Source organism: Bombina bombina, chromosome 1, assembly GCF_027579735.1.
Source record: "Bombina bombina isolate aBomBom1 chromosome 1, aBomBom1.pri, whole genome shotgun sequence".
Lineage (NCBI taxonomy): Eukaryota > Metazoa > Chordata > Amphibia > Anura > Bombinatoridae > Bombina > Bombina bombina.
In genome coordinates, this window is record NC_069499.1 from 309995052 (window position 1) to 310007806 (window position 12755).

General features: G+C 37.8%; 1 protein-coding gene across 1 annotated transcript in view; it reads right to left on the bottom strand.

The window, feature by feature from the left end:
* The window catches only part of EPB41L5 (erythrocyte membrane protein band 4.1 like 5), a 405052-nt gene extending 393544 nt beyond the window's left edge, over positions 1-11508 (bottom strand). Inside the window, exon 1 of the mRNA XM_053712169.1 lies at positions 11465-11508. The gene's annotated coding sequence lies outside the window, so the exon portion shown is untranslated. The remainder of the gene's footprint in view (positions 1-11464) is intronic.
* Between the last annotated feature and the right edge of the window lie 1247 nt (positions 11509-12755).

The following is a 12755-nucleotide window of genomic DNA, read 5'->3' on the forward strand; positions in this document are numbered from 1 at the left end:
GCAGACAACCATTGGTCATGAGCATCAATCTATGCACTTAGAAAGAGATGGAATGCCTGCATGAAATGAAATGTCATATCATATGAATGTGCAATAAATGTTTATAAAGTTTTAAATACATCTCTTAAAATATAGTGAGATGAAGATATGGAAGTTACTTTGATGTGATATGACTATGAAATATACATTTTTTTGTTAGGCTAAATGAAATATAAATTATTTTAATATAATGTTAGATATATGTGATGTTTCATAACAAAATGATCAGAAAAGTCATTAAGATATAACTTATCCAAAGCAAATATTGGGAATAGTTGTTGCAGTAAATTATGATAAAATGAATAACCATTTCATAGAAATACTGATTTAAGTTGTTTCAAATATTTTAAAGTCACTGCAGTTTAAAGATACAGTTTTCTGGGTTTTGTAAGATAAGTCATATGCATAGCCTTTACAGTTAATAGATTTAAAGAGCAGATTATACTTTTAAACTGTGTGTCATTGTCCTAGATAACTCTTAGCCTACCTATTTGTATGCAAGCATTTAAAGTAAACAATTACTATTGCTGGGCCTGGCAGAGTCAAATAAATAAATTGTATTTTAAATTGGTAATCCCAGCCTAGATATTATTTAAATTTGTATTTGGTAGACTAAGTGATTTATCTGTGAAAGTTCTGGTGTCAACAGTCAATATTGTATTAGGATAAATTGCAGTTAAATAGCAGAATATATATATTATCCTATTGTTTTATAAAAACACTGTTTAGAATTGTATTGCTTGGATGTTAAAAGACTTGTATATAAGGCTGGTTTCTTAAGATAAGCGTGTAGGAATTTTGCATAGCATATTTAAATAGTTTTCAAGCGCCTATAATATTAGTTTCCTTTTATTGCAAATATACTTCAATATGTTCATGGATATTAACTAAATAAAAGAATTCAGGTATTTATATTAATTGTATGGTCTAGTAGATGCATGGTTGATTAGGGTTGCTATTTTTTTTGTATTGTGTTTATAACCCTGCCATAAACTGATATATTATTTGGATAGCACTACTAAGATTCTTATAAATATACCGACATAATCCTGACCTTACTCCATGAGTAACCCTTGGATTCACACCAATAAAGATATTTACGCCATATCTTATGGTAAATTTTCCTGGTGACAGGCTTTCGTGCCTGTATTAAGGTATCAATGACTGACTCGTAGAAGCCACGCTTTGATCATCTCCAGTCAGTCTCAGAGAAATTAGATTTGGATGATTGAAAGGCCCTTGTAGTAGAAGGTCCTGTCTTAACGGCAGAGTCCAAGATGGAAAGGATGACATGTCCACCAGATCTGCATACCAGGTCCTGCGTGGCCAAGCAGGCGCTATCAAAATCACTGATGCTCTCTCCTGCTTGATCTTGGCAATCAGTCAAGGGAGCAGAGGAAACGGTGGAAACACATAGGCCAGGTTGAAAGACCAAGGCGCTGCTAGAGCATCTATCAGCGTCGCCTCGGGATCCCTGGACCTGGATCCGTAACAAGGAAGCTTGGCGTTCTGGCGAGACGCCATGAGATCCAGTTCTGGTTTGCCCCAACGATGAATCAATTGAGCAAACACCTCCGGATGCAGTTCCCACTCCCCCGGATGAAAAGTCTGACGACTTAGAAAATCCGCCTCCCAGTTCTCTACACCTGGGATATGGATAGCTGATAGGTGGCAAGAGTGAATCTCTGCCCAGCGAATTATCTTTGAGACTTCTAACATCGCCAGGGAACTCCTTGTTCACCCTTGATGGTCGATGTAAGCCACAGTCGTGATGTTGTCCGACTGAAATCTGATGAACCTCATTGTTGATAATTGAGGCCAAGCCTGAAGAGCATTGAATATTGCTCTCAGTTCCATAATATTTATTGGAAGGAGTGTCTCCTCCTGAGTACACGATCCCTGAGCCTTCAGGGAGTTCCAGACTGCACCCCAACCTAAAAGGCTGGCACCTGTCGTTACAATTGTCCAATCTGGCCTGCGAAAGGTCATACCTTTGGACAGATGGACCCGAGATAGCCACCAGAGAAGAGAATCCCTGGTCTCTTGATCCAGATTTAGTAGAGGGGACAAATCTGTGTAATCCCCATTCCACTGACTGAGCATGCAGAGTTGCAGCGGTCTGAGATGTAGGCGTGCAAACGGCACTATGTCCATTGCCGCTACCATTAAGCCGATTACTTCCATGCACTGAGCCACCGAAGGGCGCGGAATGGAATGAAGAACACGGCAGGAATTTAGAAGCTTTGATAACCTGGACTCCGTCAGGTAAATTTTCATTTCCACAGAATCTATCCCTAGGAAGGAAAACTCTTGTGAGTGGGGATAGAGAACTCTTTTCTTCGTTCACTTTCCACCCATGCGACCTCAGAAATGCCAGTACTATGTCCGTATGAGACTTGGCAATTTGGAAGTTTGACGCCTGTATCAGGATGTCGTCTAAATAAGGGGCCACTGCTATGCCCCGCGGCCTTAGGACCGCCAGAAGCGACCCCAGAACCTTCGTAAAAATTATTGGGGCTGTAGCTAATCCAAAGGGAAGAGCTACAAACTGGTAATGCCTGTCTAGAAAGGCAAACCTGAGAAACCGATGATCTTTGTGTATCGGAATGTGAAGATAAGCATCCTTTAAATCCACTGTAGTCATATATTGACCCTCCTGGATTATAGGTAGGATGGTACGAATAGTTTCCATCTGGAATGATGGGACTCTGAGGAATTTGTTTAAGATCTTTAGATCCAAAATTGGTCTGAAGGTTCCCTCTTTTTTGGGAACCACAAACAGATTTGAGTAAAATACCTGTCCCTGTTCCTCCCTTGGAACTGGATGGATCACTCCCATAACTAGGAGGTCTTGTACACAGTAAGAATGCCTCTCTCTTTATCTGGTTTGCAGATAATTGTGAAAGGTGAAATCTCCCTTTTGGAGGGGAAGCTTTTAAGTCCAGAAGATATCCCTGGGATATAATTTCCAACGCCCAGGGATCTTGGACATCTCTTGCCCACGCCTGGGCGAAGAGTGAAAGTCTGCCCCCTACTAGATCCGTTACCGGATGGGGGGGCGTTCCTTCATGCTGTCTTAGAGGCAGCAGCAGGCTTTTTGGCCTGCTTACCTTTGTTCCAGGTCTGGTTAGGTCTCCAGACCGCCTTGGACTGAGCAAAAGTTCCCTCTTGTTTTGCATTAGAGGAAGTTAATGCCGCACCTGCCTTGAAGTTTCGAAAAGCACGAAAATTAGACTGTTTGGCCCTTGATTTGGACCTATCCTGAGGAAGGGCATGACCTTTTCCTCCAGTGATATCAGCAATAATCTCCTTCAAACCAGGCCCGAATAGGGTCTGCCCCTTGAAGGGAATGTGAAGCAGCTTAGACTTTGAAGTAACGTCAGCTGACCATGATTTAAGCCATAGCGCCCTGCGCGCCTGGATAGCAAAACCAGAATTCTTAGCCGTTAGTTTAGTCAAATGAACAATGGCATCAGAAACAAAAGAATTGGCTAGCTTAAGTGCTCTAAGCTTGTCTAGTATGTCATCCAATGGAGTCGCTACCTGTAAAGCCTCTTCCAGAGGCTCAAACCAGAACGTCGCAGCAGCAGTGACAGGCGCAATGCATGCAAGGGGCTGTAGGATAAAACCTTGTTGAAAAAACATTTTCTTAAGGTAACCATTTATCCATTGGATTTAAGAAAGCACAACTGTCCTCGACAGGGATAGTAGTACGCTTTGCTAAAGTAGAAACTGCTCCCTCCACCTTAGGGACTGTCTGCCATAAGTCCTGTGTGGTGGCGTCTATTGGAAACATTTTTCTGAAAATAGGAGGGGGAGAGAACGGCACACCTGGTCTATCCCATTCCTTATTAATAATTTCTGTAAACCTTTTAGGTATTGGAAAAACATCAGTACACACCGGCACTGCATAGTATTTATCCAGTCTACACAATTTCTCTGGCACTGCAATTGTATCACAGTCATTCAGAGCAGCTAAAACCTCCCTGAGCAACACGCGGAGGTGTTCAAGCTTAAATTTAAATGTAGAAATATCAGAATCAGGTTGCATCATCTTCCCTGAGTCAGAAACATCACCCACAGACTGAAGCTCTCCTTCCTCAGCTTCTGCATATTGTGAGGCAGTATCAGACATGGTTCTTAAAGCGTCAGTGTGCTCTGTATTTCGTCTAACCCCAGAGCTATCTCGCTTTCCTCTAAATTCAGGTAGTCTGGCTAATACCGCTGACAGTGTATTATCCATGACTGCCGCCATGTCTTGTAAAGTAAACGCTATGGGCGACCCATATGAGCGTGAGTCAAAGGATCTGACACGTGGGGAGAGTTAGTCGGCATAACTTCCCCCTTGTCAGATTCCTCTGGTGATAATTTTTTTAAAGACAGAATATGATCTTTATTGCTTAAAGTGAAATCAGTACATTTGGTACACATTCTAAGAGGGGGTTCAACCATGGCGGCTTTTAAACATAATGAACAAGGAGTTTCCTCTATGTCAGACATGTTTGTACAGACTAGCAATGAGACTAGCAAGCTTGGAAAACACTTTAAATCAAGTTAACAAGCAAATATAAAAAACGGTACTGTGCCTTTAAGAGAAACAAATTTTGACAGAATTTGAAAAACAGTGAAAAAAGGCAGTAAATCAAACGAAATTTTTACAGTGTATGTAATAAGCTAACATAGCATTGCACCCACTTGCAAATGGATGATTAACCCCTTAGTTCAAAAAACGGATCAAAAAAACGATAGACGTTTTTTAACAGTCACAACAAACTGCCACAGCTCTGCTGTGGCCCTACCTTCCCCAATAAACGACTTTGGAAAGCCTTTGAGCCCTTTAGAGATGTCCTATAGCATTCAGGGAACTCCTGAGGGAAGCTGGATGTCTCAGTCTGTAATTTTTAACTGCGCAAAAAAGCAATAAATTAGGCCCCTCCCACTCATGCTACAACAGTGGAAAGCCTCAGGAAACTGTTTCTAGGCAAAATTTAAGCCAGCCATGTGGAAAAACTAGGCCCCAATAAAGTTATCACCAAAGCATATATAAAAACGCTTAAACATGCCAGCAAACATTTTATATTACAAATTTATAAGAGTATTACCTCTGAGAGTAAGCATGATACCAGTCGCTATTAAATCACTGTATCCAGGCTTACATTAATCCGGTATCAGCAGCATTTTTCTAGCATTTACATCTCTAGAAAAAATTGTAACTGCACATACCTCATAGCAGGATAACCTGCACACCATTCTCCCGCTGAAGTTACCTCTCTCCTCAGTCATATGTGAGAACAGCAACGGATCTTAGTTACAACCTGCTAAGATCATAGAAAACACAGGCAGATTCTTCTTCTATTTACTGCCTGGGATAAAATAGTACAACTCCGGTACCATTAAAAAATAAACTTTTGATTGAAGAAAAAAACTAACTATATTTCACCACTCTCTCTTACTACCTCCATGCTTGTTGAGAGTTGCAAGAGAATGACTGGATATGGCAGTTAGGGGAGGAGCTATATAACAGCTCTGCTGTGGGTGTCCTCTTGCAACTTCCTGTTGGGAATGAGAATATCCCACAAGTAACGGATGATCCGTGGACTGGATACACCTTACAAGAGAAATAATGTTATATAATTCTGCACATAGTGCAGAATTATATAACATTATTTTAGTGCTATAGTTATAAAAGCCTTTTTTCCCTTTTAATATTTAAAAAATATGCCACTTTTACAGACCCGCTCTCTGCTGAGCGGGTCTGTTTTTTTTTACTCAGCGCATCGGGCCAGCTGTATAGTCACAGCCCGGCCCGACCGCGCCATAAGACTAAGTGCAGCTCGCTCCTGCTCTGTCTGACAGCAGGAGCGAGCTTCACTTAATGTTATGGCGCGGTCGGGCCAGGCTGTGACTATACAGCTGGCCCGATGCGCTGAGTAAAAAAAACAGACCCGCTCAGCAGAGAGTGGGTCTGTAAAAGCGGCATATTTTTTAAATATTAAAAGGGAAAAAAGGCTTTTATAACTATAGCACTAAAATAATGTTATATAATTCTGCACTATGTGCAGAATTATATAACATTATTTTTTAGGTTTACTGTCCCTTTAATTTGTGCCAAAAACGTCACACTATATTGCGGACGAATGACGCATGCGCTGAAATTGGCAATTAACTTGTTTAACGTTTTGAATAGTCACCGTGCACGAGCCTGCTAGACACGTATAGAGCGGGTGGGACCGCTCTATACGTCACTGGATCAAAAACCAGGAAACAACTAATGGGAGGAGAATAGAAGGGAACGGTAAGCAAAATAGACTGTATAAAATAATAAAAATAAAAAGTGATTGCAAAAAATTAATAAAGCGACTAGATATTTAATATGCATAGAAGTTTAATAATGAAATATGAAGGCTATAACTTAACCTTCACTTTAATATACTTTTTACCTTTGTGATTACCTTGTATCTAGGAACCTTCTTCCAGCCCCCTGATCACATGACTGTGACTGTTTATTATCTATTGTCTTAAATTTAGCATTGTATTGTGCTAGATCTTAAATAACCCCCTGTCTAAACACAGTGTTATCTATAATATAGCCCATGTGTACTTTCTGTCTCTTTGTGTTGAAAAGAGATTTAAAAAGCATGTGATAAGAGGCAGCCCTCAAGGGCTTAGAAATTAGCATATGAGCCTACCTATGTTTAGTTTAAACTAAGAATACCAAGAGAAAAAAGCAAATTTGATGATAAAAGTAAGTTGGAAAGTTGATTCAAATTAAAAGTCCTATCTGAATAATGAAAGTTTAAATTTATACTACACTGTCCCTTTAACATTAATAATATTTCAATGCACCAAGCAATCTATATAAAGCTAACAATAATGCTAAGGAATTTTCTCTACCCAATTTAAAGGGACAGTCTAGTATAAATTAAACTTTCATTATCCAGATAGGACTATTAAATTTTAATCAACTTTCCAATTTACTTTTATCATCAAATTTGCTTTTTTCTCTTGGTATTCTTAGTTTAAACTAAACCTAGGTAGGCTCATATGCAAATTTATAAGCCTTTGAGGGCTGCCTCTTATCACCTGCTTTTTAAATCTCTTTTCAACACAAAGAGACAGAAAGTACACGTGGGCCATATAGATAACACTGTGTTCGGGCACAGGGGGTTATTTAAGATTTAGCACAAAACAATGCAAAATTTAAGACAATAGAAAATAAACAGTCAGTCATGTGATCAGGGGGCTGGAAGAAGGTTCTTAGATACAATGGTAATCAGAGGTAAAAAGTATATTAATATAACTGTGTTGGTTATGCAAAACTGGGGAATGGGTAATAAAGGGATTATCTATCTTTTAAAACAACAACAACTCTATGGTCGACTGTCCCTTTAAAACTAATGCTACTACTAAGCTATATATGATCTAATACCCAGTAGTAATTTATACATTGCCGAGTATTACCCCTGCAAACTGTAGTTGAGCTTTCAATACAAGCCGTAAAATAAGGCTAAATATACCCAGAAAGCACTACAATATTCACAGTTGAACTGGGTTTTCACTTGTTTTTCAGGATACCCTAATTTTAAAACATACATGCAGTAATAAAAGCTAACAAGTAGGAAAAGTGTTTTTAATCATTGTGGGCAGCAAAATTGCACTCACTAGTTGCTGTCTTTTAATATTACTTAAAATAAGTTATTTTTTTAATACATACTGTTTCATCAATATATTTTTGAATTATCTAATTTCAGTGTTTAGAAGCATACTTTCCTGACACACTCACCTATGTGTGAGTAATGTCCCTTTAGTATAAATATGCCTACAATCAGCCTTCCTTTCAGATGGAAAAGACTCTTTGGGCTCGATTTATCAAGCCGTATAACTTGCAAAAAAAGCATGTAAACACTGGGTGTTTTTAAACTCAGGACAACAATTTGAATCTATTTAGCAGTTTTTAACATTAGCTTTTGTAGATGAATAAAAGATTTTTCAAGTAAAAGTAAAAAAAAAAAAAAGTTTTTTTTTCCAATTTTTCACCATATTTTATTATTATTATTTTTAAAGTAAATTATATAACATGATACAAATAATGGTATGTAAAGAAAGCCCTTCTCTTGAAAAAAACAATATATAATTTGTATGGGAACAGTAAATGAGAGAGAGGAACATTACAGCTAAACACAAACACTAAAAAAATTTTAAAACAGCCCTGGTCCTTAAAGGGTTAAGATCTGAGAATTAGAAATTACTTAATTTTCAGAGCTAAATTGCACAAAAAGGGGGGGGGGGATTAATTATGAAACTTTATTGCAAAGTTGTTTCATTATGCATAATATTGTATATAACAATAACAAGGTGTTTACTGTCTGTTTAAGAATGTGAAATAAATGTAAATCCTACATGATGTACCATTGTAAACTTTCTGCTAGACGTGTCTGTTAAATCCACATGTCTTCCCTACCATCTTATCTATAGTTGTCTGTTCCATATGGTCTATTACAACCTATTAGAAGACCCATTCAAAGTGCTTCTTTTAACTGTTCAGTGAAACATGCAGTTGACCCACATCCCAAAATAAAACAAATAACATTCTTTTCATGCATACTAATATATGGCATATGAGAGACTAACCCCACTGTACAGACCTCTGCCTGAGATCCCACTGCATTTTATACACCCTTTCATTCTTAAAGGGACAGTTTAATGTAAAATGTTCTCCACTTTAATTTGTTCCCAATTGTTTATCAAATTGCTTACAAATAGATAATTTACCTTTATTTTGGAATTTGAAATAGCTGCCTTTGCCTATAGTATCCCCACATATAATGAAAAATACTAACTTTAGAAAAGAATAAGAAATGACACTGCCAGATGGGGTTAGGAGAGATAAGTAATCAAAATGTTAATTTTTAATAACCTGGGCTTTGGTATACAGACAGAGATAAGATAATGAAGCGTGTGTATAGAAAGTGATAAAATAAGAAGATATGATTTCCCTGCACGCTCAGCCTATTGTTATGGGTTGTGGGGTCAAAGAACAAAACCAGCTATTTCATATACAAAAATAACCAAAATGAGCAATATCTCATACATTTTATACTCTACTACTGGCATAACAAGTAATTAGAAACACATTAAGGGAAAAACAATTTAACAGTACACTATCCCTTTAACTTCAGTTGGTAGATATGTTAGTGGGCGGGATTAAATCTAAAAGAGGGAATGGTCAGGTTTCTACCCAACAATGTTGAGGGGCAATTAACTGATTTGGACCAATTAAATAAAAGAACCTTGTATACATATCACCTACAAAGCAGGCTGCAGAATAAAGCAATCAACCTATAGGTACAGATATACATAAAGGGACAGTAAATTCAAAATTTAACTTTCATGATTCAGATAGAGAATGCCGTTATAAATAACTTTCCAATTTATTTCGTCCTCTTTGTATCCTTTGTTTAAAAACATACCTAGGTACGCACTACTGGGAGCTAGCTGTTAATTGGTGGTTGCACAAAAACACCTCTTGTAATGGACTTATCTGATATATCAGCTAGCTCCCAGTAGTGCATTTCTGCAAACAAAGACCAACAAGAGAATTAAGCAAATTAGATAACAGAAATAAAGTTATATAAAATTGTAGGCTCCATCTGAATCTGAAAATGTTTGGGTTTCATGTCTCTTTAATAGAATAATCTATAATAGATTGTCTAAAAGTACAGAACCGCTGGAGCTTCTGTGGATGCTTTTAAGATTCAGAATATTTTTAAACCTGTGCATATTTTGCACCTGTTTATCAAACCAAAATTTAAAGAGACATGAAACCCCAAAATGTTCTTTCATGATTCGGATAGAGAACACAATTTGAAACAACTTTCTATTTTACTTCTATTATCTAATTTGTTTCTTTCTCTTGGTATTATTTTTTGATGGAGCAGCAATGAACTACTGGTTTCTAACTAAACAAATGGGTGAGCCAATGACAATAAGTATATATAAGCATCCACCAATCAGCAGCTAGAACCTATGTTGTTATTTGCTGCTCCTGAGCTTTCCTAGATAAACCTTTCAGCAAAGGATAACAAGAGAGGGAAGCAAATTGGAAAGTTGTTTAAAATTGTATTCTCTATCTGAATCATGAAATAATTTGTTGGGGTTTCGTGTCCCTTTATGACAATTTAAAGGAACATTAAAGTTGCTTACACACAATTTACACAGAAACCATAAAAAATAAATTATAATATTTTACAAAATAATTGCTGTGTTTAAAAGGGACAGTCTACTCCAAAAATGTTATTGTTTAAAAAGATAGAGAATCCCTTTATTACCCATTTGCCAGTTTAGCACAGAAAACATGGTTATATTAATACACTTTTTACCTCTGTGATTAACTTGTATAAAAGCCTCCTCTGACAGCCCCCAGATCACATTACTTTTTATTTATTATTATCTGTTGAATTGCATTTTAGCCACTTAGTGTTGTGTCTTGCACAACTCCACGGGCGTTAGCACAATGTTATCTATATGGCCCACATGAACTAGCAGTCTCCTGTTGTGAAAAGCAAATACAAAAGCATGTGATAAGATGCTGTCTGTAGTGGCTTAAAAACAGGCAGATATTTAGAGGTTTCAATGTTATAAAGTATATTAATATAACAATGTTGGTTGTGGAAAGCTGGGGGAATAGCTAGTAAAGGCGTTATCTATCTTTTTTCAACAATAACAATTTTGGTGTAGTCTGTCCCTTTAATGATAGGCATTTCTCCATCTTGTTGATTTCATTCATGAGTAGAAGCATAAATCCAATACCCAGATTTAATTAAATCATTTCATGCATCACCTCCACTTACCCCACATTTATTTGTGAGGAGAGGGAGTAAAATTTCCCATGTTTTCCTTTTTGTTATCCAACAGTATATTTACACAAACCTAACAGAAACCAGACAAATACAAATACCAGCTGTGTGAAAGGCAACACATGTATGACTATTTGTATTAGACAAGTAAGACACTAGTGAAAACAAGACAAATGTATAGCAAATCATTTCAGTGCATATACTAGAAGTACACCACACTACCACATATGTGCTAGGCATAACAAACTATCAGGTTGAGAAAGAAATTATACCAGAAAAAAACAAAGCCAGTTTGAATGTATTCTAGAAGGTTTTTTAAAAGGACTCTCGGGGACCACAATATGAGGCTTCACATCAGCCAAAGTACAACTGGTCACTGGGTATAAACCACCTTTAATCATTTTTTCTTAGTCAATTGTTTTAAATGTCAAATAACACTTTAGCTGTGGCATGCAAGTGACATCAAGTTAGCACAAGCGGCGCATGTACTCGCACAACACAGTGTATCCCCCCAGTCTTTGTGAGAAACTGAGTCAAACAAAACGCCTGGGATAAAGTGCTGCACTCACCGCTCGGTCACTTTCCACTTGCGCTCACTCGTCTCTCTCTTGCTTCGGTCTATCTCTTCCCTCTCTGGCTCGTTCTCTCCCTCAATCTCCTCCCTACAGGCTTTGAAAACGCCCAGGAAATGGCGTTGAACTGTGAGGAGAAAATTAAACGGGCAATGCCTGTCACAGTCCAGTTCTGTGCTATGTATGGAAGGTTATATTTCCATAGCGCTGTAAACGAAATAGAAAAGTTGTAATGGATGTACTGTCTGTGTAGAAAGACGCTAATTGCTGCCTTATTTTACACTGTTAACTAATAGTTGTGGGATATCTAGTGAATCAGCCGTATAAACCAGGCGACAAAGGTCAGACATTGAATAAGCCCCCAATTCTGGGCATCTGTATTTGCTGCTATAAACATATCCGTCCCCGGATGAGTTGCTCAAAGCTGGAGCTAAGGAGCTTACAGTCTGGACACTGGACCGTCTGTTCTTTATGACACTAGCTATTGTTTTAGACAAATGATACTCCTCAAGCGCAGATCAATCTACAAACCACTCTATAGTAACAAATTGTGAGAACCATTTATTTAATAAAAGTGCTTTCAGTACGGGTTCCTAGTCCAGAATGTATTTATTTCCAATGCTTAGTATAAGACAAGGGCGGCGGGCCACGAAACAGAGCTTTCCTTTCTATTGTAATAACAGTAAGCAAAACAGTGTTAACACTTGAAATTGCTAGTACAGTATTTACTTTGAGAAATTAAATGGTTTCCACTAAGTCACACGTTGAAACCAGTAATATAATTATCAGGGGACTTACAATGCCCCCTCTCTGGCAAGAGATCAGCTTTATATAATCAGGAAGAATAATTAATTAGAATAATAAAACAAGAGCTGCCTTTCTCAACTTCAGTCCTCAAGTACCCCTAACAGGCCAGATTTGTATGATATCTTAACTAGAGCACATATGAAATACATAACTGATGGCTGAGAGCAGGTTAGTAACCATGGTTACTAATCAGCTGATTATTTCACATGTGCTCTAGTTAGGATGATATGAAAATAGCAGTGACCAGTGACCACCAGAGATATGAGCACCAGTCCAGAACACACAGAGTAACCGTTCCTTTAAGAATTGTACCCCACCCCTTTATTTAAAGTGGCAACATATCTAAGTGCCAGGTACAACTGGGACAGGCTTTGGCAGTGCTGGTGAAATAGACACACTGCTCCACATTTTTCTCCTGTTTGAGAGAATAGGAACTACATGTGCAGATAGCATGATTTAAGCTGAAACCTTGCTACAAACA